The following is a 26574-nucleotide window of genomic DNA, read 5'->3' as shown; positions in this document are numbered from 1 at the left end:
CTAGGTGCACCTCTCTACCCACACACTAGGTGCACCTCTCTACCCACACACTAGGTGCACCTCTCTACCCACACACTAGGTGCACCTCTCTACCCACACACTAGGTGCACCTCTCTACCCACACACTAGGTGCACCTCTCTACCCACACACTAGGTGCACCTCTCTACCCACACACTAGGTGCACCTCTCTACCCACACACTAGGTGCACCTCTTACCCACACACTAGGTGCACCTCTCTACCCACACACTAGGTGCACCTCTCTACCCACACACTAGGTGCACCTCTCTACCCACACACTAGGTGCACCTCTCTACCCACACACCAAGTGCACCTCTCTACCCACACACCAGGGGGACCTCTCTACCCACACACCAGGGACACCACTCTCCCCACATCGTACACTGACATATTAACTTAGAGACTTATTTTGACTCATTAATTTGGGATTTTTTCAAGGGTAGAATTCATACCAGATATAAAAGATTTATAACTCAGGTTGTAAGGTAACAAACTTGTATACATTAAAATCAAGGACGTGTTCTGTATAAATAAAATTGTACGTGAAGGATAAGGTAAAATAACGATAAGTCACTGTAATAAAAACCAGCATTGGGTCTTGAGCTTCGTCTTACACGTGTCCAGCAGGAGCAAGTGACACGGAGGACAGCACCTCCCCGACCAGCCTTAATATCAGCATCGTCTTCAGTGACTCCGTCTTCTCCCCACTGACCGGAGGAGCGGTAGTCAACAAAAGCTTGGGTGGCAACGGAGGAGCGAGGGATCCAAGCTTCACCTTGGCCGCCCTACGCCAGCCCGGCATTCACTTAGAGGAGGGCGAAGATATAGATTCCTTCATTGCAAACCTTACCATTCCTCCACCAGCTGAAGGAGGTGTGGTAAGCAATGTAGTGATTATGCATTCATTATAATGCTGCTGTTTTTATCCATTTTGATGACTATACAGTACATGGAACTCCAAGATATTCCCTTATTTACAAATAGAGAATTGTTCTGTATATACGATGCCGTTTACAGAACCTTCAGACGTGCGCGGAGAACCGTAAGATGGGGAACGAGTACGACATCTCTGCGTTTATTATCCCGCCGCCTCCTCCACCCTCGGACGAGAAGGACAACAGGTCGTTCGACATTATACGGAGCCAAAGAAGGAATCAGTAGGGTGAGTTGTTGTGAGGTTCATCTAATTTTCTACAATTAAATGCAATACTGTATTACTGTAAGTGTACTGTGGAAGTGTTTGTCTGAACTAAATGAATTTGTTTCTGTTCATAGATGTTATTGATTTACCGTACAGTGTAACATACATCATCGTGTAAGAAGATTACCGCACTGTAATAATTAGTTATGAGTTTATAATAAATACTGTACAGTTTTATACAACACAATACGGTACTTAGGAAAACAGGGAGGCCATTTAAAATCACATTTCCTGGTGGTATGTATGACTCTCAGGTTGTTTATCTCTTTAAGGAGGAGTATCACTCTAGGTGTTTTGTTATGGGTAATGTCAGACTGTTTTCAGGTTGGAGAAATGTGTTACTCAATGGGTTAAAATGGTTAAGTTTTATTGTGATTTCTCCTGTAGTAAAAGAATATTGTTAATTTATTAATTTATCATTCCACCACTTAAAAGTTTATTAGCTGCTGGGCCAGTTGGTCTGTTCTTTTTTAATTTGCTGTGAACACTAGTGTTAGGTGTTCGTACAGGAAGAAATCTATAATATTTGGGAGTGTCACTGGATAACACCCTTCTCATGTGTGTCTCAGCCAGGACTCAAACCCATGATACATTCATTACTGCCGTACCAGCAAATGTTTGTTTTTACCTAAAGTATTTGCTGTTAGTTCTTTCCTTCTGAAAGTATATCACAAACAGTGATGTAGGAGGTATTTACTTTAAGATATCATTTTTTAGTACAAAAATGAGCTAAATTGGTTTATCGTTACAGATGGTGTGCGAGGACAACAGCGACATGGAGGTCGGGGAGAAGGACCACGACATGGGCGAGGTGCACGTCAGCTCAGAGACGATGGCCAAGCGTGCCAACCTAGCGGGGAAGGTCGCATCTCTGCAGAGGCGCTTCGAAGTTCCTCCCAGGACTGCCTACGGTAGTCTGCCTACCTCAAGTGCCTCCGTAGACAATCGTCAGTTGCTACCGAGATCAAATAATTCTAATGTAGGACATGAACTGCATGCCAAATTGGCACAGGCATTAGAGGAAAATGATAAGATGTTCAAAGGTTTCGACACTCAACAAATGACGAGTGCCAAAAATACCGGCGGAAGTCGGGAGAGCGGCGACTCCAAGCATCCGTCGGTCACGGCCAGAGTACGAACCTTCAGCTCTGGGGGAAACTGGACCGCCTCTTCTCTTCAGCGCCAAAAGACCGTGCCAACCAGTAAGGCAGAGGGAAAATAGGAGGACTCTCCACCTCCCCCTCCTCCACGAACGCCCATCACACGAACCGGCACTCTGACTAACCCAAAGAAATCCAAGCCTTCTCGTCCCTCGTCAAAAATCCAGAGAAGTATATCTATGAGCACAGGTAACCTCTCCAAGTCTGCCTCTCAAGACGACATGACGAGTCACGCCAGTTACATCACCATCCTGAAGTCGAGCACCAAAGCCTCGGCCTCCAGCGAAGACGTCAGCCAAGCCAAAGCCTCCCCGGGGTCCCCCTCCAAACAAAGGGTAGCCTCCAGTAACGATTCTCTCGCGTCGTCCTCCAGTGAATTCCTCTACTGAAGAATTACTCTTAAAATTTTCAATAAATCTCTAAACATCATTAATGAACTACAGCTCAGCCAGTCTGGAGGTGAATATATTCTCTATTTTTGGGAATTGGAAAAAAAATTGATTTTATGTACTGATGTGTTTAATTCTTTATACGATCGGTAGCATGGATACAATATGAAAAAAAGACGAGGGTAGAGGGAGGTAAAGGTTTTATTATGAGAAGTTGGTAAATGTAACAGCTGAGAGGCAGAGTTATCCTGTTTAACGCTGAGAGAAATAAAGATTCAATGTGATAAAAGAAAACTTAAAAGAGAGGAAACGGTTAGATGGGATCTCTTTAGTAATCATATTGAAACTGTCTATTTACCTAGAATAATACAGAATAGGGATGTTATAAATCTTGGTTTTAATAGAATAACAAAAGTGTATTGATTATGTTTAATAAAGAATCAATAGAATGACAGAGGGAAGATTTTGAGATATAAGGTAGGAAAAGTGTACTAGTGGAAGAAGAGTTTGGAACCAGACTTGGAAGAGATTATGTGGGTCACTTTTTAAATTAAGGAGCATAAAACTTACATGTAAAATTATCTAATGAAATCGATAATGTTTTTATGATATTTAAGGACCCGGATAGAGTCGTTAGAAAAGCAATGTAGGAACGTTAGAAAATGTATTAGATAAATACTGATTGTTGTCTATAGGCAGTGTACTGTATGTGAGGGAGAGGTGAAGTTGTTGCTGATGAAAGTAAGATTATAGTAGGATATGTAGTGTCACCATGATTGATTGGTGTTTGCCACGATGGGATGATAATTGAGGTTGGTGCTGTTGATGTGGTTGGTTGAGTAAAGAAAGTTGAATATGTTAATAAGTTTGGTTGATTGAAGAAAATTGATGGTGCGTGCGTGCGTGCAATATGTATGAAGCATTATCTGTTAATTTTAGTAAATAAAATTTCTCTTCCTCAGGACAATGTGAAGGCAGGTATGCAGAACAAAGGCCTTCGTTCACCATCACCAGCGCGTAAGGAGTCCCTCGCCAGATAACTCAGAGCGGCCACCCTCGGTGCCTTCCAGACTTCGCAAGCCACAGCTCAGCCCAACTACTTCTCCTACGAATAATCTGCCAGGCACACACCGTCTGCGTCCTTCGGGCAAATTAATGGCTCCTTCCGGACCTACCGGCGTAAGGCTCCCGCGAGCAGTCCCACTTCTCCTCGAGGCAGGGCTGGATTCAGGAGTGGGCAAAGTGGGCAGCTGCCCAGGGGCCTCCACATCTTACAATATTTTATTTGGATTATTTTTGTTTTCATCCTTTAAAATTCATGTTTATCTAATCCATCACGTAAAACTATGTTCAGCAAGAAGCGTGATAGAAATTAGGCAGGCAACTCCTTGAAATTCATGAAAACCTGGTTTTCCTATGAACCGACTTGAAACCACATGAATGACTCCAGTCATGTCTCACTTTTGTGTGTGTGTTTGGAATTTGTACTCTATCAATAAATATACAGTTAATTAAAAATGTCTCAATGTTCTACTTTCCTCAGTGTAACTGCATATGGCTTCAAAATTCTCCTAAGAAATGCTCAAATTTCACAATTTTCCCGGGGGGCTTATAGCGCCCCCCCGGAACGCCCAGATGTTTAGGCTCGCTTCACTCGCCACCCCACCCTCTTGGGTAGTTATAATGAGGGGGCCCTCCACAAAGAGGCTGGCTGCCCATGGGCCTCCACAGGTCTAAATCCAGCACTGCCTCGAGAGGGTACTCGCTCCCCCCAAAAGACTCCCAGAATCACTCGTAAGGCAGCCAGCCGATGCTGACGAACCTAAGCCTCGGCTCCCCGCCAAGAATAGTCAGTCGCCGGCTCGGAGAGTTCCGGCATCGCCGCCGGCCACCGCCAACGGCATCAAAAGTCCCGTGCGAACCGCCGACAAAAATTCCACTGCTTCGAGACTGCCCGGACTGGATAATTCCAGCGTGGCTCTTAAAAACCGCCTGAACCAAGAAGTCGCCAAAACTCTCTCCCAAAAACAAGACGGTCAACGGCACGGATCCGGACGATTCCCCGGACTCTGGTAGCTTCGATCAAGATTCGTTAGAAGAAGCAGAAGTGATGCCTCCGGCGTCTAGAGATGCCTTCCGCCGTTTTACGGGAGCGGTCGGTCAGTCCCCGACGGAGATGGTAGCGACCTGTGCAGAAGCTGAGCGTTTCAGCGGCACCGCCACTCAAGACGAGGCAAAGTTCCAGGAGGCCAGAGAGGCTCTCACCAGTGAATAGAGACGGTTCGTAACGGCCTCGAAGTTATTCGTCAAGTCGGCCACAGAATCCGAAGACACGTTATTGCAGTGTCTGTCGACGTGTATGAAGCTGATGCAGCGCATGGTGGACGTGACCCAGCAGGTGGTGCGGCACACTACCACGCCTCTCCACGTGGTAGTGAAGGTGAGGGACGTGGCCACCACCTACCACTCCACCGTCCGGGCGGCGCTGGATGGACCATCCTTCCATGAACACCCTCATGACTCAGGCCACCAACCTGGCCGGCGTACTCACCTCTCGCTCAGTGTGTTCAGCCCGTGAGATCCCCGACGCTCCGACGTCGCAGAATCGTGTGCATTATCGTATTATTAAGATCGCTCTCCCAGTAAAGAGTTGCAAAAATCGCCTTTGACAGTGCAATGAATGGAAACTTACAAAAGAGTACTTAATGTATTTACACGTTTGTAGATATAGAAATAAACCCGATACGCATAATGTCAATCACCGTAGCCCGACCAGCTTCTGTAAATAACGATAGAAATCTCAGGCATTATGAACAGTCAGTCCGGAGGAGAGTGAGAGCACCGGCTCCAGAGTCGAGTGTCCGGGACGAAGCTGGGACAGTCTGAGGGTGACGTAACAGAGCTGTATATTTCAGTACATTGATATAATTGTGTATAACAATGCCTAAGTTACCCCCAGTCTCGCATTTGACTATAAATTTCCAAGTGTGTTTGTTTCTCAAATGTACTTAATATAGCAGCTTTTTCAGTTACTTTTTTTTTATTATTCCAAGTTTATTGGCACTACTTGCAATTGTTCTCCAGATTTTTTATTTGTTGTACAATATAATTGCAACTTATGGTTTGCTTCCACTTTCCATTAATTTGTTCTTTGTCTTGTACAGTTTGAGGCCCTCTACCCCTCTCGGTGTATATAACTTCTATACAGCAACAAAACTTGTCACATGTCAGCCCCAGTTAGGAGTTGTAATTCAGTTTATCTGCTGTATTTTCTGCTAAATAGTGTCATAGTATATCCCGTCTGTATCCCCTTGTGCATGTAGATAACTAAGGGTACCGGGGTATACACTGTAGGGAGATATATCTACTGTAGCTGTGAGGACTATTAGTGAAGGGTTAAACAATCAACGGTTTCTTGTATAGGAATGTTGTAATATAATGTGAATGACAGTACAGTAATGGAGGTTGGGAGTACGTTACTGTAGTGGTAGTACTGTAATAAGTACAGTAGTAATTATGGTGACGAGTACTAGCAGTGGTGGAGGGTGTAGTAGTACAGCTATACTTAAGGTAACAAGTTATGTAAATCTACCACCCAAGACGAGTGAGCTCAGACGTGGTGGCCAATGGAGTTCCTAAACATATGAAGTAGGAGTGGATTGTTCCAGAAACGCTGCTGCCTACAGATTCAGGGTAGGAGCTACCAGTACAAGGGCCTCGAGGTTGTGAAGGAGAAGCTACTTCGAGTGGTTGGGGGAAATGTAGGCGTTAGTATTGTGCTGGAGACATTCCTCAGTAGCCAGACCAGGAGAACTACTGACCTCACCCAGAACATGTACCGTGTTGAGCTAGGTTATACAAGCATTATATAAACTCAATTTTCCTCGTTTATCCTCCCATTTCGGGTCATTGTGGTAGCAGGAATCTGGCCTCAAATACAGAATTGTTCTTCCCTCGGGTATTCACCAAGTGGGTCTTCCACCATAATTACTGGCCACTGAACTACCACCTTTCTATTTATACCGATTATGAATTGGCAAGGGAAAAATGGAATTAAAATGGACGATAAAGCACAAGGGGTTCAAAGACAAGAATTGATGGAGCATTTACATTAACAAGTATAGAGTCGGTTGTATCATGACCACACAGCATCTTATATGTATTCAACAGTAAATTCGGCCACCTAAACTGCCAGGTTTCAAGGAGGTATGGGACCAGGTGGACTCCTGTGCAGGTTTGAGAAAGTGGCTGTGGACACCAGGTGCAGTAAGGATACACGCCTACTATCCTCACTGGTAAGGTATATTAATTTCTATATTGCTTCCCTGGCAGATAATCAATGATCAGTTAAAAAAACCTTTGCTCTAGGCTCGAGATTCCATTCGTACATTCATTCAGGTGGGAAGCTTCAGATGGATGAAAGTTTAGAGTTCACACATTGCTCGATTGAAGTTACCAAGTAAATGTATTGTGCTAGATGGTCTGGTGGCGTCTTGAAGCCGAATTAAGGCTCATCTAGCAAGAACAATAGTAGTTTCCGATCTTATGTGAACCTAAATTTTTTAAGCTGCTAAATTGTATACAAGTTAGAGAAATGTCGAGTCTAGTCTTAAATTGGTCTAAAACTCCCCAGAACACCGTTATTAAAGGAACTAAAAAACGGAATTTTAAAATTTAAAATCAAGTTTATTGTAGAAATATGTCGATCATATCTACAGTTAAATAAATACAGCAGTTCCCGCTCCTATAATTCTTCCCCACTCTAGCCGGGTTCGTCCTTAACTGCCCACATAACGAAGGTAGGTAGGTCACTGTGCCGTGGGTGAAGCTGGATTGGTCCACTTTCAACTAGAACGAAACTCAAATTCATCCCCTCACTAAACCATTTCCAGTAGTTATTCCACGTAGTTCTCGGATATCTGGAACAAGCAAGTAATCAGAGATTAAATATAGAAGTATACTTTGTATCAAACTCAATCACACAGAAATAATTCACTAAATACATTAATATATAACCAAGTTATATCAAATATAAATAGTTAATCAACAAAACTCATTTTTAACCAACAAGAAAATTGTACTCAAGAAAAATAACACCAGCATTTGAAGAATGAAGAGATGTATATCCATGGATCCAGTAGTATTACTTCCTTTGAGGTTATGATCAGTACTGACCTCCCGTCACAGCTTTCAGAGTATTTAAGGACGGCAGTGGTGGGGGGGGGGGGTGATACATGTGAATTAGGCGGGAAAATCTTAACTGGGCTAACCACCTCTTAACTGGGCTAACCACCTCATCACAAGTGTTTAAGACATTTCATTTCTCGATAATTGTTCCATAAAACTTCACTATGTCGTGATTATTTATCGCCTTTCTATTGCTAGTTTAATATTTTTCTATTTATAACTTGTTAATTTTTCACTATAGAGATTAATGAATGTGGTTTACCGGGAGTTAAACGGGCGTAACAACCATTAGCGGCTTTACTGTGGTGGTGTCTGTTTCTGGCCGCCCATAGAAAGTCGTAGAATTCGTCATGCTATATTTATCAAAACTTCAAAAACCAGATCACAATTGACTTTGATGTGAAAGATTATGAATAAAAGAAATACAGCGCATATTAAAGTTGGAAGTTTCTCTACATTTGTCACTTCCACATAAATACACATCTGAATCTGTAGATAATGGTCACTCATAATAAGCTCATTTAAAAATGAAAAGTCTTTAAGCTTGGTAATAAAATAAACTAATTCAATAAATGTCTGGCTGGGTTCCTTCTATACATTCCTAAATCTACTATAGAATTCATTGGCCTCTTTAACAGTGTAAGCAACTGCCTATAGCCATTCAAGCAAACCATAAAGTCTCAAAAGCCTTATTGGACAACATCGTGACAAGTATTGCTAACAATAAAAATGGTTCAACGTCACACTGATTCTAAATAATAAAAGTTTCACCCTTTAAGTAAACCAGCAGTACTTAAGTATTCCAGGCAGTATATAAGTACCACCAACATATAGGCTTTACTAACGTACAGTATTGTTAATGAATGTGGTGAGAATACTTCAAAGTTTGTATATATATAGTGCCCCAAGAACGAAGGCACATTTTCTTTCTTGTTAAATTACTGAAATATTTATGTTTTTCAGTTATTTCACATCAAAAATCATTTTATTTTTATGGACTCTATTACATGCTAACATAGTTTTATGTAAATGGTAATAAATGATAATTCAAATAGCTGTTTTATATATTCAACGTAAAAAGGTAATAAGATACGGAATGATATGGAGGTGAGCGCCATCTATGAGTTAACAGCACTACTAAACCTTCATCACGGGGTACAGGGGGAGAGTTTCTCGTCTGGTGGTTCTTGGATCCATCACCAGCTGGAGCCACAAGACAGAGGAAGAAGGTGGAGGACGGACTAAGTGTACCACGATCTGACAGCCCCGAAAATATCGGCCTGAGGCATCGGTAAGACATTTATTCATAATATTATACCAGATATTTAACATTAATAATACTAAGAAGTTATTGGAGAGTTATTATGGTTAGACAGAGTGTATTTAATGGTTAATTTAGTTAATTGTGCTGGGTCGTCTGGTGAAGTACTGTATTGGTATATTGTTGCCACTATATAACATCAAAGTTGAAAGTATGTTTTTCCGGTGGTTTTTGATGTAATGAACGAATTTGACCTTCATTTGTGGCGCAAATCAATAGTTTTGAGATAAGCCCCTGGTGAATTAATATAAGTGGACAACCATGGAGTTGTTGATCAATGTGTTGTTCCGATGGTTTAGGAAAATATTCGTCCATTGGCTGTCCTCGGGTTTTGTATGAGTGTTTTTTTTTAGATTTTTCAGTGTTTTACTCAAATGTGCCCTTTTTTTTGTAAAGTAACGTTTTGCCAAAAAATAACATTTTCAATTTTAACAAACTGCTAATTTTGCCAATAAAATAGAGCTCAAATTTGAATAAAACACCAAAGTACACCAAAAACTAATTCTCATACCAAAGAACCTACCTAACCTAACCTACGAGGAGGAGACGAGTTAGGAGTATAACCTCGGGTAAACGCGGTGGGAACCTGCGGACAGCCAATGGACCAATATTAACCCACTTTTCTTCAATGACGTTTCCCTCACAAATGACTTAAATATAGCAGGGAGATTAGGTAATTTTAAGTAATTTCTGAGCAAAACGTCGTAGAAGAAACGTGTTTTAACATTGTCTAAACTATTGGAAAAACACATTGTTCAACAAAAAGTCAATGGTTGTCCACTTGTAAAAATTTACCACCCTGCCCCTCAGAAACTAGAGCTATAAGAATCGAGGTAAAAAGTGTCCAAAACGCACCAAAACCCATCGGAAAAAGTTTTGGATTTAACCTAACCTAACCAAACCTAAGCTAACGTGGGTGTGTACCGCCATGAACAGACATACATAATGAACTGTTAAATATCTCGCTTGAACGTATTTTGTTCCAGAAATGTTATTGAAGAAAAGTGTCTTAGAATTGTCAAACTTACCGATTGCAATTATAAAATCCCCGAGATTCGTTTAGCGACAAGTGAAATGGCAAAAATAGGTTTTCCCTAGTGTATTATGTTTTTCGAGCAATTCTAACCTTCATTTCTGGTATAAATGAGCCGTTATGGAGATATGACCTCAGTTACCGGGACGAGTTTGATTTTGTTCATTTTTTCCAGATGATGATGTTATTATAGTATTTTAAGAGGCGACATTTGCTAGAAGCTATACTGTACTGTATAATCTGATGTAATATAACCAACCAAAACGACCTACCTAACCTTACCTAACTTCCTAGCCAGGGCGTGGAATTGCCATATTAAACAAAGTACTTATTTTGATATCTGGTACCAATGAAAGCAACTTTATAGAAGCGTCACGGTGTAATTTGTATTTTTGTGGATGCAAGAGTGCGCTCGGACTCGGCGAGTCGGCTATAAACAAACGCGACGCGGCGAATCGGCCAATTTTTTGGAGGAGTGTTTACGGTAAATGTAATTATTCGCCACAGAGCACGGAGAGACATCGTTTTAGTGTCGCGTGCTCGGTTTTTCAGTGTTTTCCCCCCATTTCCTCCAACCTTCATTCCTTGCCCATTACAGGTGATTTAAGATCATATAAATAATTAATGAAAAAGTGTTTTTAATTAAAATAAAAAGTTGTCGCCTCTTTTAAAATATTATAATAAGAACACCTATGGAAAATATGAACCAAATCGGAAAAACTCTTGCTGGTGGTAGTGGTGTTCTGAGAAAAAAAGAAAAAACCTAACCTAACCTTTCCTATCCCTTAACACTTCAAATAATATATTAAGGTTACTTTATTTAACTGATGATAAATTAAAAAGTTATTTCATTAATGTTTTGTCAGTGTGTCATTAGCATTTATAGGTCACTAGGGAAGCTGGAATACGTTTAAGAAACTAATTTGCAATCCCAATAGATTTGAACTGTCCTCTGATTGGTCACAGCAGATTATGTGAAATTCAAACGAAAGGAATTTAGGTATTAAATTGGGCAAAAGTTTTTGCCCGCTAGTGCAATAAGAATCCGTCAATATTGTCGTAACTTCGTCTTATTTTGGTCACGTCCACAAAATGTAACCGCGATGCGTCGCGTAAGAAACCGGGTGTGCCAATTCATTTTTTGTGCGTCCGTCACAAAAGGTTAGATAGGGTTTTCAATTTTGTTTAACCTTTCATGTTGAAAGTGTAATTCAGTTTGGAAGAATGATTGTTGTTGTTGTTTCTAGTGTTAAAGGAAATAAAGGTCACACGTTTCTATTAGAAAAAGCAAAACAAAATAAAAACACGGAAAATTGCAGTTTCGGCGAAGCGCCGAGGTCAGACTCATTCTAAACACATCAAAAACTATTGGAAAAACCTAATTTCAACCTAACCTAACCGATTTGAGAAATCAGTTTCTCTATGTGGTATTAAACAAACAAGTGCCTTTGTTATAAGTGTACGAAGTTGTTATTTGACCAAATAAACCGTCGGCTATTTGACCGGGACCTGCGAGGATCGTACGCATACGATTTTAATGGGATTGTAGTCGGGATGATTGTGGGCATTAAACAAGTCATTACACTGTGGTATTATTTAATTGTAGAAGTTTCTGTGGGCAAAAGTATTGTTTTATTTTAGATCTCGGTCAAATAATCAGTGGTTATTGTGCCGAGTACCGGTCAAATAACCCCTGCCTATAATACAATAGTTTTACAGTGTTGTGTATTATAGTATAGCTATTGGTCACATTTCCAGGAAGCTTCAAGGAACAACAACACATCTCCATGGCAAGCTCAGACTCGACCGTACAGACCCGTCCGGTCTCGTCTACGACTCCGTTAACTGAGAAACGCCGCCGACCCGCGGGAGGTGAGACCGACGTCGTCACTTCACGTCGCGTAGTCGGGTGTACAAGTCGAGTGCATTAGAGTACTTGTATTTAAGTGCACTTGTACAGTAATCCTATAAAAGTGGGCATTTACTTAAATGTTTGTGTCTAAAGTCACGTCCCATTGGTGTCGGTGGTACGCGACACCTCAAAACTGTGGCCCAGATTCACGTTTTCCATCCCATACCCAATTTTGAATGTGTGTTTATTTTGTTTTTCTTTAAAGTACAGTATAGTATAATATATTAATAACTTTTAGCTTCGTTTTTAAAACCTAATTTCATTGTTATTAATTATGATACTCTACAAATACTGTGCTACTTTTTCTACTTGTATGATTCAGTTGAGCTAATTAAACTTTTATTTGCATAATGTTGAAGAAGACTACAGTACATAGTTCAAATTTTTACATATCAACAGTGCAGTACTTTATCTTAAGTAATATTTTCAGGCACTTTCCCCATCAATGCCTAAAGTGGACCTGAACCTTTGGACCTGATGTGAACTAGAATGAAGCTGGCTGGACCTCAAGTACTCTGTGGTATTGTATTTAATATTGTTGTAGTACTTTGAATGTTAGGAAAGTTCTACAGGCATTCCCCAGTTTATAAGAGTATTATGCATTAAAAACCTATATTAAATCGAATCAATATTCCTATAGACGCGCATTACAAAAGCCCAGATACTTTTCTACAATGAAAAAAAGTTCCCCCCAAATTATGTACGGTCCCCCAAAAAGTATCGATAGATTTTCTTGCGGTAAAATTTGAAACTCTAGATGAATACATTGATGTGATCTCCATTGCGTCAGCATAAGTTGTTACGCCCGCTCACTGTATCGGCAACAGCTATGGACGGCGGGTAGCGAGGGAGTCATCCTCGTGTGACATACAACTGTATATGCTTTACTATAACAAGAAATTCATTAAGCTATATTAATGTATGTATCGTGCTGGGTAGAAACAAGGCCTCAACCGAGGATTACAATAATATCAAAATATACGTTAAATGGAAGAGTCTTGGAACGTCGCAATCGAGACGGACCTCGAGGCGGACATTTCACCACCGTGTCGTAGTAACGGTTTCATTCGTACCGAGTTGCAGAATATACAGTAGTCGTCGACGACACGTCTGATTTATGAGAGGTGACCAAGGAAATGTTACTTGATATTAGAGTGAACAGCTACAGCAATATACAATATATCGGTCTAATTGGGCTCTGCCAAATATTATTGATACGTAAATGGTATCGGTTTAATGTCACAATAAGAATTTAAATCGGCGCGTCGCTGGTCGTTTTGTGGCTGGCGGCTGAGCCATCGCGATACAGCGGGTTCGCTCTCCCCATTGCGTCTTTCCGATAATTCCTCGGTTCGTTTGACGTAAGATCCCATTAATGACCGGCACGGCATCGGCGTCCATTTACGACACGCAATCTCAATTCGCGTAACGTGCGATCGGAAGCCTCGGAGGATTTGCATCTTTCAAAAACATATGTATACTCATTCGTGCTCAGAGGTGTAGACGTAGAGTTAGCAACAGTTCTGAAACGGGTCGTGTAACATTGGTCGAATAGCCTCGAATCACGTCGACCCCGTGGCTAAAGATATTATTTTGGGGTGAGCGTACACGTCGATTATAAGCCAATACAGGAGCTTCTCGACAGACGGACGAGTCGAGTTCCCGAGGCTCGTTCGCGAGTCCGACTTAACTCTTGTAGATAATGATATACAGTAGAGCTATACCGTATATACCCAGCACATTACGGTACAGTCGGTCCCCGACTTATGACGGGGTTAGGGACCGGGTCGCGAGTCGAAAATAATACCGTACATAGAAAATCTAAAACGAGTGTCTCTCTCTCTTCTCGGCACCACAAGAACTCTCACTCTTCCGCTTGCCAGCTATTTTAAAGGGAATTACAAACAAAAATTTTGTCGGTACACAGCGCAATCACTAACGTCTGGACTCGAAAATAGGTAATTTGACAAAATTTTGGTACGACCGAGGCGGTCGTAGGTCGAGTAGGTCGTAAGTCGAGGAGTAGCTGTATTTAACTAATGATAACAGAAAAAGTTATTTCTTTAATGTTTTGTTTTTGTGTTTTAATGTTTTGTCAGTGGGTCAGTTCTCGTCTTCAACATTTAGGTCACGAGGGAAGCTTAAACATATCCAGAAAAAAAAGTTTTTGCTCCTGCGTAAATATCACAATAGATTTGCACTGTCCTCTGTTTGGTCACAGCAGATTATGTGAAATTCGAGCGAGAGAAATTTAAATAATAAATCCCGCAAAATTGTGCGTTTCTCCCGGAAGCACGATAAGAATCCGTCAACATCGTCGCAGTTTCGTTCTACGTCGGTCACGTCCACGAAGTGTAAACGCTATTGGACTGTACGAAACCGGGTATGCCGATTAAATTTTTGCTCGTCCATCGCAAGAAGTTAGGTAGTTTAGTTTAGGTTAGGTAGGGTTTTCAATGTTTTTTTTTAACCCTTCATGTTGAAAGTAACTTTTTTTGGAAGATTCATTGTTTTTGTTACTGTAAGGAAATTAAGATCATATAAATTTATGAGAAAAAATCCAAATAAATACTGGTAAAATTATCGTTTTGGCCGTGCATCTATTTTCCAAAAGTCATAATCGTTCAAAATATCCATAAAAACCGTTGGAAAAAGATAATTTCAACTTTACGTAACCTATTTGAGTAATCGGTTTCTCCATGTGGTGTTAAACTGATAAGTAATGTTTATTTTTAATACAAAGTTGTTATTTGACCCGGATTCTGGGCCAAATAACCGTCGGCTATTTGACCGGGACCTGTGGGGATCGTATGGGATCTTAATGGGAATGTAGTCGGGATGGTTGGGGGCATTAAACAAGTCATTACATTATGGTATTATTTAATTGTATAATTTCTGTTGACAAAAGGATTTAGTTTAATTTTAGATCTCTGTCAAATAACCGGCGGTTATTGTGCCGAGTACCGGTCAAATAATCCCTGCCTATAATATAATAGTTTTACAGTGTTGTGTATTATATAGCTATTGGTCACATTTCCAGGAAGCTTCAAGGACCAACAACACATCTCGGTATGACAAGTTGAGACTCGACCGTACAGACCCGTCCGGTCTCGCATACGACGCCGTTAACGGCAAACGGAGAAACGACGCCGCTGACCCGCGGGAGGTAAGACCGACGTCGTTACTTAGCGTCGTGTCGTCGGGCGTACGAGCCGAGCGTATTAGAGGACTTGTATTTAAGTGCACTTGTACAGTAATCCTATAAAAGTGGACATTTATGTAAATGTTTGTGTCTAAAGTCACTTCCCATTGGTGTCGGTGGTACGGGACCTATCAAAACTGTGGCCCAGATTCACGTTTTCCATCCCATACCAAATTTTGAATGTGTGTTTATTTAGTTTTTCTTTAAAGTACAATACTGTATAATATATTAATAACTTTAAGCTTCGTTTTGAAAACATAATGCCATTGTTTTTTAATTATGATTCTTTACAAATGCTGTACTACTTTTTATACCTTTTTCTGCTTGTATGTTTCAATTCAGTTAATGAAACTTTTATTTGCATAGTTTTGAAGAAGACTACAGTACTTAGTACATAGTTTAAATGTTTGCATATCAACAGTGCAGTACTTTATCTTAAGTAATATTTTCAGGTACTTTCTCCATCACTGCCAAAAGTGGACCTGAAATTTTGGACCTGATGTGAACTAGAATGAAGTTGGCTGGATATAAAGTTAACTGGACCTGCAGCGAAGTGGACCTGAAGCTAACTGGACCTCAAGTAGTCTGTGGTATTGTATTTAATATTGTTGTGGTACTTTGAATGTTAGGAAAGTTGTACAGGCATTCCCCAGTTTGTAAGAGTACTGTGTCTTATAAAAACCTATGGTAAATCGAATCAATATTCCTATAGACTCACATTATAAAAGCCAAGAGACTTTTCTTCAATGAAAAAAGTTTCCCCCCAATTATGTAGTCTCCAAAAAGTATCGATAGATTTTCTAGCGGTAAAATTTGAAACGCTGGGTGAAAGACTTTGATGTGATCTCCAGTGCATCAGCATAAATTGGTACAGGTACATCCGGTCACTATATGAGCAACAGCCATAGACGGCGGGTAGCGAGAGAGGGAGTCATCCTCGCGTGACATACAACCGTACAGTATATGCTTTACTATAACAAGAAATCCATTAAGCTATATTAATGTATGTATCGTGCTGGGTAGAAGCAAGGCATATGTAAAGAAGCCCCTGACTGAGGATTACAATAACATGGAAATATACTTTAAATGGAAGAGTTTCGGATCACAACCGAGACGGACCTCGAGGCGAACATTTCACCGTGTCGTAGTGACGGTTTCATTCGTACCGAGTTGCAGAATATAGTCGTCGACGACACGTATGATTTATGAGAGGTGATCAAGGAAATAGTAGTTGATATTAGAGTGAACAGCTACAGCGATATACAGTATATCGGTCTAATTGGGATCTGCCAAATATTATTGATTCGTAAATAGTGTCGGTTTAACGTCACAATAAGAATTTAAATCGGCGCGTCGCCGGTCGTTTCGTGGCGGCTGAACCATCGCGATACCGCGGGTTCGCTCGCCCCGTTGCGTCTTTCCGATAATTCCTCGGTTCGTTTGACGTAAGATCCCATTAATGACCGGCACGGCGTCGGCGTCCATTTACGACACGCAATCTCAATTCGCTTGACGTGCGATCGGAAGCCTCGGAGGATTCGCATCTCTCAAAAACATACGTGTGCTCATTCGTGCTCAGAGGTGTAGACGTAGAGTTAGCAACAGTTCTGAAACGGGTCGTGTAACATTGGCCGAATAGCCTCGAAGCACGTCGACCCCGTGGCTAAAGATATTATTTTGGGGTGACCGTACTCGTCGATTATAAGCCAATACCGTATAGGAGCTCTTCGACCGACAGACGAGTCGAGCTCCCGAGGCTCGTTCGCGAGTCCGACTTAACTCTTGTAGATAATGATATACAGTAGAGCTATACCGTATATACCCAGCACATTACGGTACAGTCGGTCCCCGACTTACGACGGGGTCAGGGACCGGCGACCGGGTCGCAAGTCGAAAATGGGAAAATAATACTGTACATAGATGGGCGTCTCATTTTCTTCTCGGCACCACGAAACTCTCACTCTTACGCTTGCCGGCCATTTTAAAGGGAATTACAAATTAAAATGTTGTCGGTACACAGCGCAATCACTAATGTCTGCATTCAAAAATACATAATTTGACAAAATTTTGGTACGACCGAGGCGGTCGTATGTCGATTGATTGATTGATACGTTTATTGAGATACAAAAAAACATTAATACATCTCAAAGGGATGAAGTGACATAAGTCATCCTCACCCCAGTCCAGGAATGTCCCTCTCAGGACTCACATAAATCCCTAATATTTCATATAATTAGTTATATTACATAGTTATATTCTAGATGCAAAATTTCTATATTTCTTTAATATTTCATCTATTTCCCATTTCCAAACATCCACTCTATTTGCTTGGGGACATTATTTATATGGGCATTTCTATATACATTAAGCAATGGGCATTCCAGTATATAATGTGGCAGGGTATGGGATCTGGGTGTTCTACAAACTCTACATTCTTTATCCTGTTCACTTCTCTCAGCTCCAAGTTCCCAATAATATTTATATCCTAATCTTAACCTCATATACACTGAATCTTTCCACCTACTCCTATCTTTCCCATATGTAAATTTTGTGTTCATGAGAACATGATGGTAATGTTTTATTGTTTCACTTTTCTCGTATATTTCATTCCTTTTGAAATTATCTTCTATTGATTGTATTTTCTGTAATTTGCTCCTTAATTGCTTCAAGGTTTTAGTACATATTATGTCGATCTCGGCCTTTTCCGAGGCTCTTTTTGCTATTATATCTACTGCTTCATTAAGACCAATCCCCACATGTGAAGGGACCCATACAAATTGAACATTATGGCCATTTTTCCTTATTGTATTTACTAATTTTCTACATGAACCAATAATGTGTCCAAAGACTGGACTCCCACTGTTCAAAGAATCCAAAGCTGCCCTACTATCAACAAAAAAATATGCATCTTTATACCTCTTTACAACATTTTCCAATCCTACTAACATTGCATATAACTCAGCTTGTGTTGATGAAATAAAACTTCTCAACCAAAGTCCAATTTTGATGTCATCATTTCCTTGTTCTGTGTACTGTCTTATAAGGATCCCGCACCCTGCCCTGCCACTTGACATAACTGAACCGTCACAAAAAACATGCAATGTGTTTATTTTAGGCAAATTACTAATCTTATTCCCATATAAAGCCCTTAACTGTCCTGGTTCATGTAATGATTTCTTCATTGTGAGAGGCACTATGTCTAACTCTACTTCTCGTTCTTCCCTGGGTGGATTCTTACAACTCTTCTGAACAGCTGTACACCAGTCTGCCAAATTACATTTTTTAATAATATTTACTAATCCATTCATGTATCCTCTCTTGCCTTGCCTGCAGAAGGTCCTTTTATCTTTTAAACCATCATTTATATCTTGTACAAATTTACTCCCACTTTTCCCTCTCATTAATCGAACTGCTGCAACTGTATTAATTTCATTGACCCTCTGTGAAATGCTCTGTAACCCTAGTTCCATTTTCATTATCTCAATCATTGCATTCTTTTGACACCCTAAAATAATTCTCATTGCTTCATTTTGCATGATCTCAAGCTTCCGTAGCCTTCCTTCACCAGTACAAGAGAGGACAGGTGCTGCATAGTCTATAAGTGATCTGATGGTAGAAATACACATCATTCTCAGTATGGGTACCCCAGCACCTTTACCACAACATGCTAGAGCCTTCAAGGGCTGTAATCTTGCTCTACATTGAGTGAGGACATGATATATTTCTGCCTCTTTACTTTCACTAGTAAAGCCAATATACATTCCTAAATATTTATACTTTGACACTTCTCAACAATTTTTCCATTTAGAAAAACGGATTCAGTTCCTCTTCCTTTACATTCACACTTGGTTTTTTCTTCATTGATAACTAAGCCCATCTTTTGAGAAAGAACACTAAAATCATTTAATGCAATCTGCAAATTTTTTACAGAGTTTCCTTGAAATAAGATGTCATCTGCATAAATGATGGTTACAACTCCTTTGGGATATTTGTGTGAGGCTATCTTGTTCATTAACACATTAAATAACATTGGACTCAATACTCCCCCTTGGGGAGTGCCTAGTTCAAGTGCTCTTTCCTCAGACAAACATCCCTGATACCATACACAGATTCTCCTTCCATGCAAGTAGTCACCTATCCAGTGTAACAACTTTCCTGATACCCCTAGAGCAGCCAGTTCATTCATAACTACTTCACTGTGAGCTTTATCAAATGCTCCTTGTAAATCCACAAAAACTCTACATCTGTCTGCATCATTTGATAAACATTTTATAACACAGTCTGAAGTACATTTCCCTTCCAAAAAACCAAATAAATTACAAGATAGATTTTCCCCCACAATATATACAAGCCTATTTAATAATACTCTCTCCATCATCTTGGAAAAACAAGATGTTAAAGACACTGGCCTGTATCCACCAGTTGCCTTAGGGAAAGGAATAACTATCGCTTTCTTCCATTCTGTTGGTAATCTACCCTCTGCATAGCTCATGTTGAATAAATCTAATAATGGACTATTTTCCATACCAACTAAGCAGTTCCAAATTTCATATGTCACACCATCTTCGCCTGGTGCTGTAGATTTTCCTTTTTTAACAGCATTTAATAACTCATCTTGAGTAATATCTACACATGTTACATCACAAATATTTAGAGCTGATGAAATAAATCTTTTTCTTTCATTTTGCCACTCATCTAATGCTTCTATTGTCCTGTTAGGCAGGGAGGCAACACTAGCAGCTTTAGATCATTTGTCAACCAGTTTATTAGCTTCTTCCTCTGGATGAGGATAGCTAATAAAATTACTCCTTTTTCCTCTAATTTTGTTAATATCCTGCCATATTTCTTTGAGATTTTTACTCTCCCTAATGTGCTGTGCAAAATCTTGCCAATATTTCTCCCTTGCCTCCTTCCTAGCCTGCCCACATATTTTGGCTATATCCATGAAGATTTCCCTATCTTCTTCTCTTCTACCATTCTTTACCCAATCTTTATGTGCTGCCCTTAACATTTGTGTCCATCCCTTCAACATTTTGTCATTGGTATAGCAGTGTTTCCTAGCCCCATGTCTCTTATCATTTATTTTTTTCTGTGTTGACTTAGTTAAATATCTTTCTATCTCCCCAACTAAGTCATTATAAAAGCTATCCATACAGACTGGTGTATAATTTCTGTACCATTTCTCTATATTTTGGGTAAACACTTCTGTGTCATCCTTGTTTAGTTTCAATTTCTTCCTCCTATATCTCACCTGTCTCTTCCCTAATGGTAATTGAACATACACAACAAAATGGTCACTGACTAGCTCCCTTATTATCTCACATTCTCCCTGGACTCCCTGACTGCTTATCATGCAAGCATAGTCTAACCTTCCTCCTTTAATATGAGTCACTTCCTTATTTCCTAACAAGTAAGCATCTGGGTGATCTTGTAAAAATTGCCAAAATTTTATACCATTACTATTAATTCTCCCCATTGTTTCGAGTCTTGGATGTCGAGCATTAAAATCTCTTACAGCCAAAGTTGAGTCCAAAAACATGCAATCTGGTAAGAAGTTGAGGTCAAAACAGCCTCCAGAAATATACAAATTTGCTATGTTCAATTCTCCTTCCTTCAAATATAACTTTATACAGACACTTTCTATTCCTTGTACTCTACTCGGGCTTCCAACTAGTTCTGCTGGTATGGAATTCTTAATGTATGTTGAGACCCCTCTTATACCTTCACCCGAATAGAGATGAAATCCCTTATATCCAGACAGTTTAAGCAGGTCGCCTTTCCTGTCCCCAGTCTCTTGAAGGGTAATTATATCAATATTATTTTTAAGGGTAAAGTAATGTACATCTGTCACTCTATTTCGTAGACCATTAACATTCCAGGACATTATCTTAAGGCTAGCTAGATCCAGGATTAATATTTACACATTTTATATCCTTTCCAATCAGATTCTTTAAGAAGGCCCAATCCTCCTGCACAGATTCCCATTTCCTCAAAAGTTTTTCTTTATCAGCATCTTTACACTTTACCAACACATTTTTAAAACTTTCAGTTGTTGCTCCCTGCACTACACAATCCTTTATTTTCCTCTCCTTCCCTTTAATACTTATTTTAAGCACTGAATTTTTCAAAAGCTTGAGCTCTTCACTTTCCTCTTTCCCTTTTAATTCTACATTATTCACAGTTTTGTTTTCCCTTTCTTTATTTATCACTGTATCAAGTCTTTTCTCTATCACTTCTATTTTCTGACCTAACTTTTGCAAAAGCTGAAACATCTTAAGCACCTCTTCTCCCAGAATTTCTTGCACAGTTTTATCACTAACCTGGAGGGCTGCACCACTACTCTCACTTGCTACTTGTTTATTACTCTGTTTGTTTCTGGCATCAACAACGCTTCCGGCCGCAAGCGCAGTCCTTATCCTTCTTGAATCTTCATGCCAGGCATTCTCAGGAATCACTGTCTGTGTGTTCTCCTGCTGTCTTGTCACTGTCAGACCACAGCGTACTTTTTCAGTGTTCTCTGAATAATTCCTTTGTTGGTCACTTCTCATACGTGGCCTCATCTCGCATGCAATTGAACTAGCATTGTGAGTTTTACCACAATTACAACAACAAGGCTTCACTTTCTCTCCTGCTTTGATCTTGTCCTCACAGTTGCTAGATTCGTGCCTCTTCCCACAGAATCTACAACGTGGGTCCAGTTGACAGCTCCAGGCCTTATGTCCCCATCTGCAACACTTGAGACACATTATTGGTCCCTCCACATATAGTGCCACCTTCCTATACCCTGCTCCTGTGATGAACACTTTCTCTGGAACCTTTCCTCTCATTAGAGCAATAACCTGGCTTCTCTCTTCGCCCCTTATTAAATGCCTCTTGACCCAAACAAATCTTTCGTCATCCAATAAGTATTCTGGATCTAGTATTACAGGGTACCTGAAGATTATAACCTTTGTAAGTAGTATGTCGCTCTCCTCTGGCAAAACCATCAGTAATCCCTTGTACCCAACAGTTGTCAACATTTCCACAGCCTCCATGGTCCCCACTGTAAGATAAGGCTTGTGTGTGCCTTCTTTCAAAAGAGGCTCAAAGCTGCGATGCTCCCGTCCTAGTTGTACTGCCCATTTTAATTTTTCAAGGAAGGTCATCGGGCATGACTGTGGAAAAATTAATCTCTTCCTGACACGACCAACTTCACCTTGTGTGTGTTCTTGTCTGCTTCCTTCAAATTCCATACTTTGCTCTGTTCTTGATCCATTCTCCACTATCTCCTTTCTGTTATTTCCATTATTATTACCACCCACACACGTTTTTTGTCCTAGATGTTTTTGTCTCCTCCTCTCTCACTTCTTTGCTTTCACTGTCCTCGTGCCAGCTTGTCTCCCTCATCCTTTTAGAATTTTCTTTCTTATTCACTACCTCTTGTTGTAGCTGTATTTTCTCACTTTCGAACTTCCCTTGTGCTTCATCACTCGTATTAGACTCATCACTACTCAACTCAAGGTCTTCAAGAACTTCGTCCAATACTATCTTTTCTTTACTCTTCCATGTAGAGTTCTTAAGCGAAAATTCACTTTCCGTGGGGCAATGTTGACATCCCACAACACCCAGCCAGGAGTGATGGGACCCCGAGCAGTTATTTTCGTAAGGTAAACAGTAAGTTCCCAACACCAAAGTTGCTTGACGATACTTATCTTATCCTCGGGTCCTTATACACAAGTAGGTAAGTCTATATATCCTTCAGATAATGTAATAGGCTCGAAAACATCCCAAATTTGGGAGCTAGCGCTCACAGCTGTGTTTACCAGACCAAAAAAATGGCCGCTCCGTCGTATGTCGAGTAGGTCGTAAGTCGAGGAGTAGCTGTATTTAACTAATGATAACAGAAAAAGTTATTTCTTTAATGTTTTGTTTTTGTGTTTTAATGTTTTGTCTGTGAGTCGGTTCTCGTCTTCAACGTTTAGGTCACGAAGGAGGCTTAAATATATCTAGAAAAAAAGTTTTTGCTCCTGTGTAAATATCATAATAAATTTGCACTGTCCTCTGATTGGTCACAGCAGAGAGATTTAAATAATAAATCCCGCAAAATTGTGCCTCTCTCCCGGCAGCACGATAAGAATCCGTCGAGATCGTCGCAGTTTCGTTCTACGTCGGTCGCGTCCACGAAATATAAACACTATTGGACGCGTACGAAACCGGGTATGCCGATTCGGTTTTTGTTGGTCCATCGCAAGAAGTTAGGTAGTTTAGATTAGGTTAGGTAGGGTTTTCAATGTTGTTTTTTTAACCCTTCATGTTGAAAGTCTAACTCACTTTGGAAGATTCATTGTTTTTGTTAGTGTAAGGAAATTAAGATCATATTTATTTATTAGAAAAAATCCAAGTAAAAACTGGTAAAATTATCGTTTTGGCCGTGCAGCTATTTTCCGAAGGTCATAAAAGTTGAAAATACATCAAAAACCATTGGAACAAGATTATATCAACCTAACCTAACCTATTTGAGTAATCAGTTTCTCCACGTGGTACTAAACAAACAAGTGCCTTTATTATAACTGTACGAAGATGTTATTTGACCACGATTCTGGGCCAAATAACCGTCGGCCATTTGACCGGGACCTGCGGGGATCGTATAGGATTGTAGTCGGGATGGTTGGGGGCATTAAACAAGTCATTACATTATGGTATTATTTAATTGTATAATTTCTGTTGACAAAAGGATTTAGTTTTATTTTAGATCTCTGTCAAATAAGCGGCGGTTATTGTGCCGAGTACCGGTCAAATAATCCCTGCCTATAATATAATAGTTTTACAGTGTTGTGTATTATATAGGTATTGGTCACATTTCCAGGAAGCTTTAAGGACCAACAACACATCTCGGTACGACAAGTCGAGACTCGACCGTACAGACCCGTCCGGTCTCGCACACGACGCCGTTAACGGCAAACGGAGAAACGCCGCTGGGAGGTAATACCGACGTCGTCACTTCACGTCGTGTCATTGGGCGTACGAGCCGAGTGTATTAGAGTACAGGTTGTACCTCTCTAGTCCGGCATTCTGTGATCCGGAACGATTTTAGTTTCTCCAATAGGTAGATAGGCAGCTTTTTTTTTTTTTTTAATCTTGATTATTATTATTATTATTACAGGAGTATTAAATTTTTGCCCCTCAGGCCCCAATGTGGGTCAGTGACCTATGCCCGGGTGGGCTAATCCCCGTATTGGCAAAAAACAACAACGCCACGACAAAGCCGGGGGAAATTATAGTGTTTGTTGTTACATCCGGCAGCTCTCTCTCTGTGCTTGTCTATACAGAGCACAACATTTAACCCTTCAATATATATTCTAGCAGTAAATAAGTGTTGCTTTCATATTCTTAAGTAGAGTAACGACGACATGTTTTCACGTGTGCGCACTTACATACGCGCAGTTTCACTTTTTTTTACCATTGATGGTTAGCTACTTATATTGTTCCATTTATTAACATTAAATAACATTACTTCAAACAAGCATATTAATTTTTTTACATTAATTTTACTACAGCTACAATCAGGGTCTTATTTTCTTCAGTTTTATATGTAGAACCAATCTGTCACCGGTTTTGTAAGCTTTAACAAAAACAATGCCGGCAGCCGTCTCGTCTCGTCGCGCGTTTTAATATTACACGTATTAGTAATAAATTGTATTGTTAATTTTGCACACACAAACATTAATTCAATAAAAACAAATTCAGAAACATTAATTAAAATATATATGAACAGTAAATAAGTGTTGCTTTCACATTCTTACGTAAAGTAATGACGATACGTTTTCACGCGTGCGCACTCGCATACGCGATCTCTGTTTTTCTTTACCATTATCGTTAGCTACTTCTATTGTTCCATTTATTAACATTACTTAAAAGAACCATATTAATTTTTCTACAGCTACAACCAGGGTCTTATTTTCTTCAGTTTTATACGTAGAACCAGTCAGTCACCGGTTTTGTAATCGACGAAAACGGTGCCGTCTCATTTCCTCGCGTTTTAATATTGAGCGTATTATTAATGAATTGTATTGCTCATTTTGCACACACTAACATTAATTCAATCCAAAAGACTTTCAGTAATAAATAATAATGAATCTTTCGTACATAAGAGAAATAACGCCGTTTTCACGATCTTGCACGTCGTCCTAACGTCGGCGGGCCATTCAAACCCGTCGAAATTTGAGTTTCCGCCGTCAAAAGTTTTAAATGTGTCGGTTTTTTTTGTGCGTTCAAATAGAAAACGTCGAATTAAAAACTCGCGAAATTTGAGAAGGTACTGTACGACATTTAACCCTTCAATATGTCTTCAAAGAGACCACGAAGCAGAGAAAGTGGTGCTAGTGCTTCCAAGTGTAAACAGAAGTCACTATCTGTCCAGGAAGAGGGCGAATTTCCACGGTCGGGAAATTTCCGGCGTCCGACACCGGTCGGGTCCCGTGGTTGCCGGACCGGAGAGGTACAACCTGTACTTGTATTTCAGTACACTTGTACAGTAATCCTATAAAAGTGGGCATTTATGTAAATGTTTGTGCGTAAAGTCGCGTCCCATTGGCGTCGGCGGTACGCGACACTTCCAAAATATGGCCCAGATTCACGTTTTCCATCCCATACCCAATTTTGAATGTGTGTTTATTTCGTGTTTCTTTAAAGTACAGTACAGTATATTAATAACTTTAAGTTTCGTTTTCAAAACATAATGTCATTGTTTATTAATTATGATACTCTATATATGCTGTGGTACTCTAAATACTTTTTTCTACTTATATGAATCAGTTGAGTTGAGTAAACTTTTATTTGCATAGTTTTGAAGAAGACTACAGGACATAGTTTAAATTTTTACATATCAACAGTGCAGTACTTTATCTTAAGTAATATTTTCAGGCACTTTCTCCAACACTGCCTACAGTGGACCTGATGTGAACTAGAATGAAGTTGGCTGGACATGAAATTTACTGGACCTCAAGTAGTCTGTGGTATTGTATTTAATATTGTTGTGGTACTTTGAATGTTAGGAAAGTTCTACAGGCATTCCCCAGTTTGTAAGAGTACTGTGTCTTATAAAAACCTATGGTAAATCGAATCAATATTCCTATAGACTCGCATTATAAAAGCCAAGATACTTTTCTT

At 40.0% G+C, this 26574-nt stretch overlaps 3 long non-coding RNA genes across 5 annotated transcripts; 2 read left to right on the top strand and 1 right to left on the bottom strand.

The window, feature by feature from the left end:
• The first annotated feature begins 394 nt into the window (after positions 1–394).
• On the top strand, positions 395–4110 carry LOC121877578. Its single transcript, XR_006091025.1, has 4 exons — positions 395–899; positions 1039–1183; positions 1974–2841; positions 3734–4110. It is a non-coding gene; the product is annotated as an uncharacterized LOC121877578 (long non-coding RNA).
• Positions 4111–7436: 3326 nt separating this feature from the next.
• Positions 7437–9066, bottom strand: LOC121877577. Its single transcript, XR_006091024.1, has 2 exons — positions 7853–9066; positions 7437–7690 (listed from the first exon to the last, which is right to left on the bottom strand). It is a non-coding gene; the product is annotated as an uncharacterized LOC121877577 (long non-coding RNA).
• A 63-nt stretch (positions 9067–9129) lies between these two features.
• LOC121877576 lies at positions 9130–26484 on the top strand. Of its 3 annotated transcripts, none has more exons than XR_006091023.1 (7): positions 9130–9249; positions 12071–12184; positions 12655–12744; positions 15265–15390; positions 15879–16016; positions 22977–23072; positions 26329–26484. It is a non-coding gene; the product is annotated as an uncharacterized LOC121877576 (long non-coding RNA). The 3 variants fall into 3 exon arrangements; XR_006091021.1 differs by lacking the exon at positions 22977–23072 and adding an exon at positions 24272–24387 and having other exon boundaries at positions 26329–26481; XR_006091022.1 differs by lacking the exon at positions 22977–23072 and having other exon boundaries at positions 9132–9249; positions 26329–26475.
• The last annotated feature ends 90 nt before the right edge of the window (positions 26485–26574 follow it).

Source organism: Homarus americanus, unplaced genomic scaffold, assembly GCF_018991925.1.
Source record: "Homarus americanus isolate GMGI-L3 unplaced genomic scaffold, GMGI_Hamer_2.0 scaffold45326, whole genome shotgun sequence".
NCBI classification, from domain to species: Eukaryota; Metazoa; Arthropoda; class Malacostraca; order Decapoda; family Nephropidae; genus Homarus; species Homarus americanus.
Note: the sequence above shows the minus strand (reverse complement) of the source record. Positions and strands in the feature narration are given on the sequence as shown.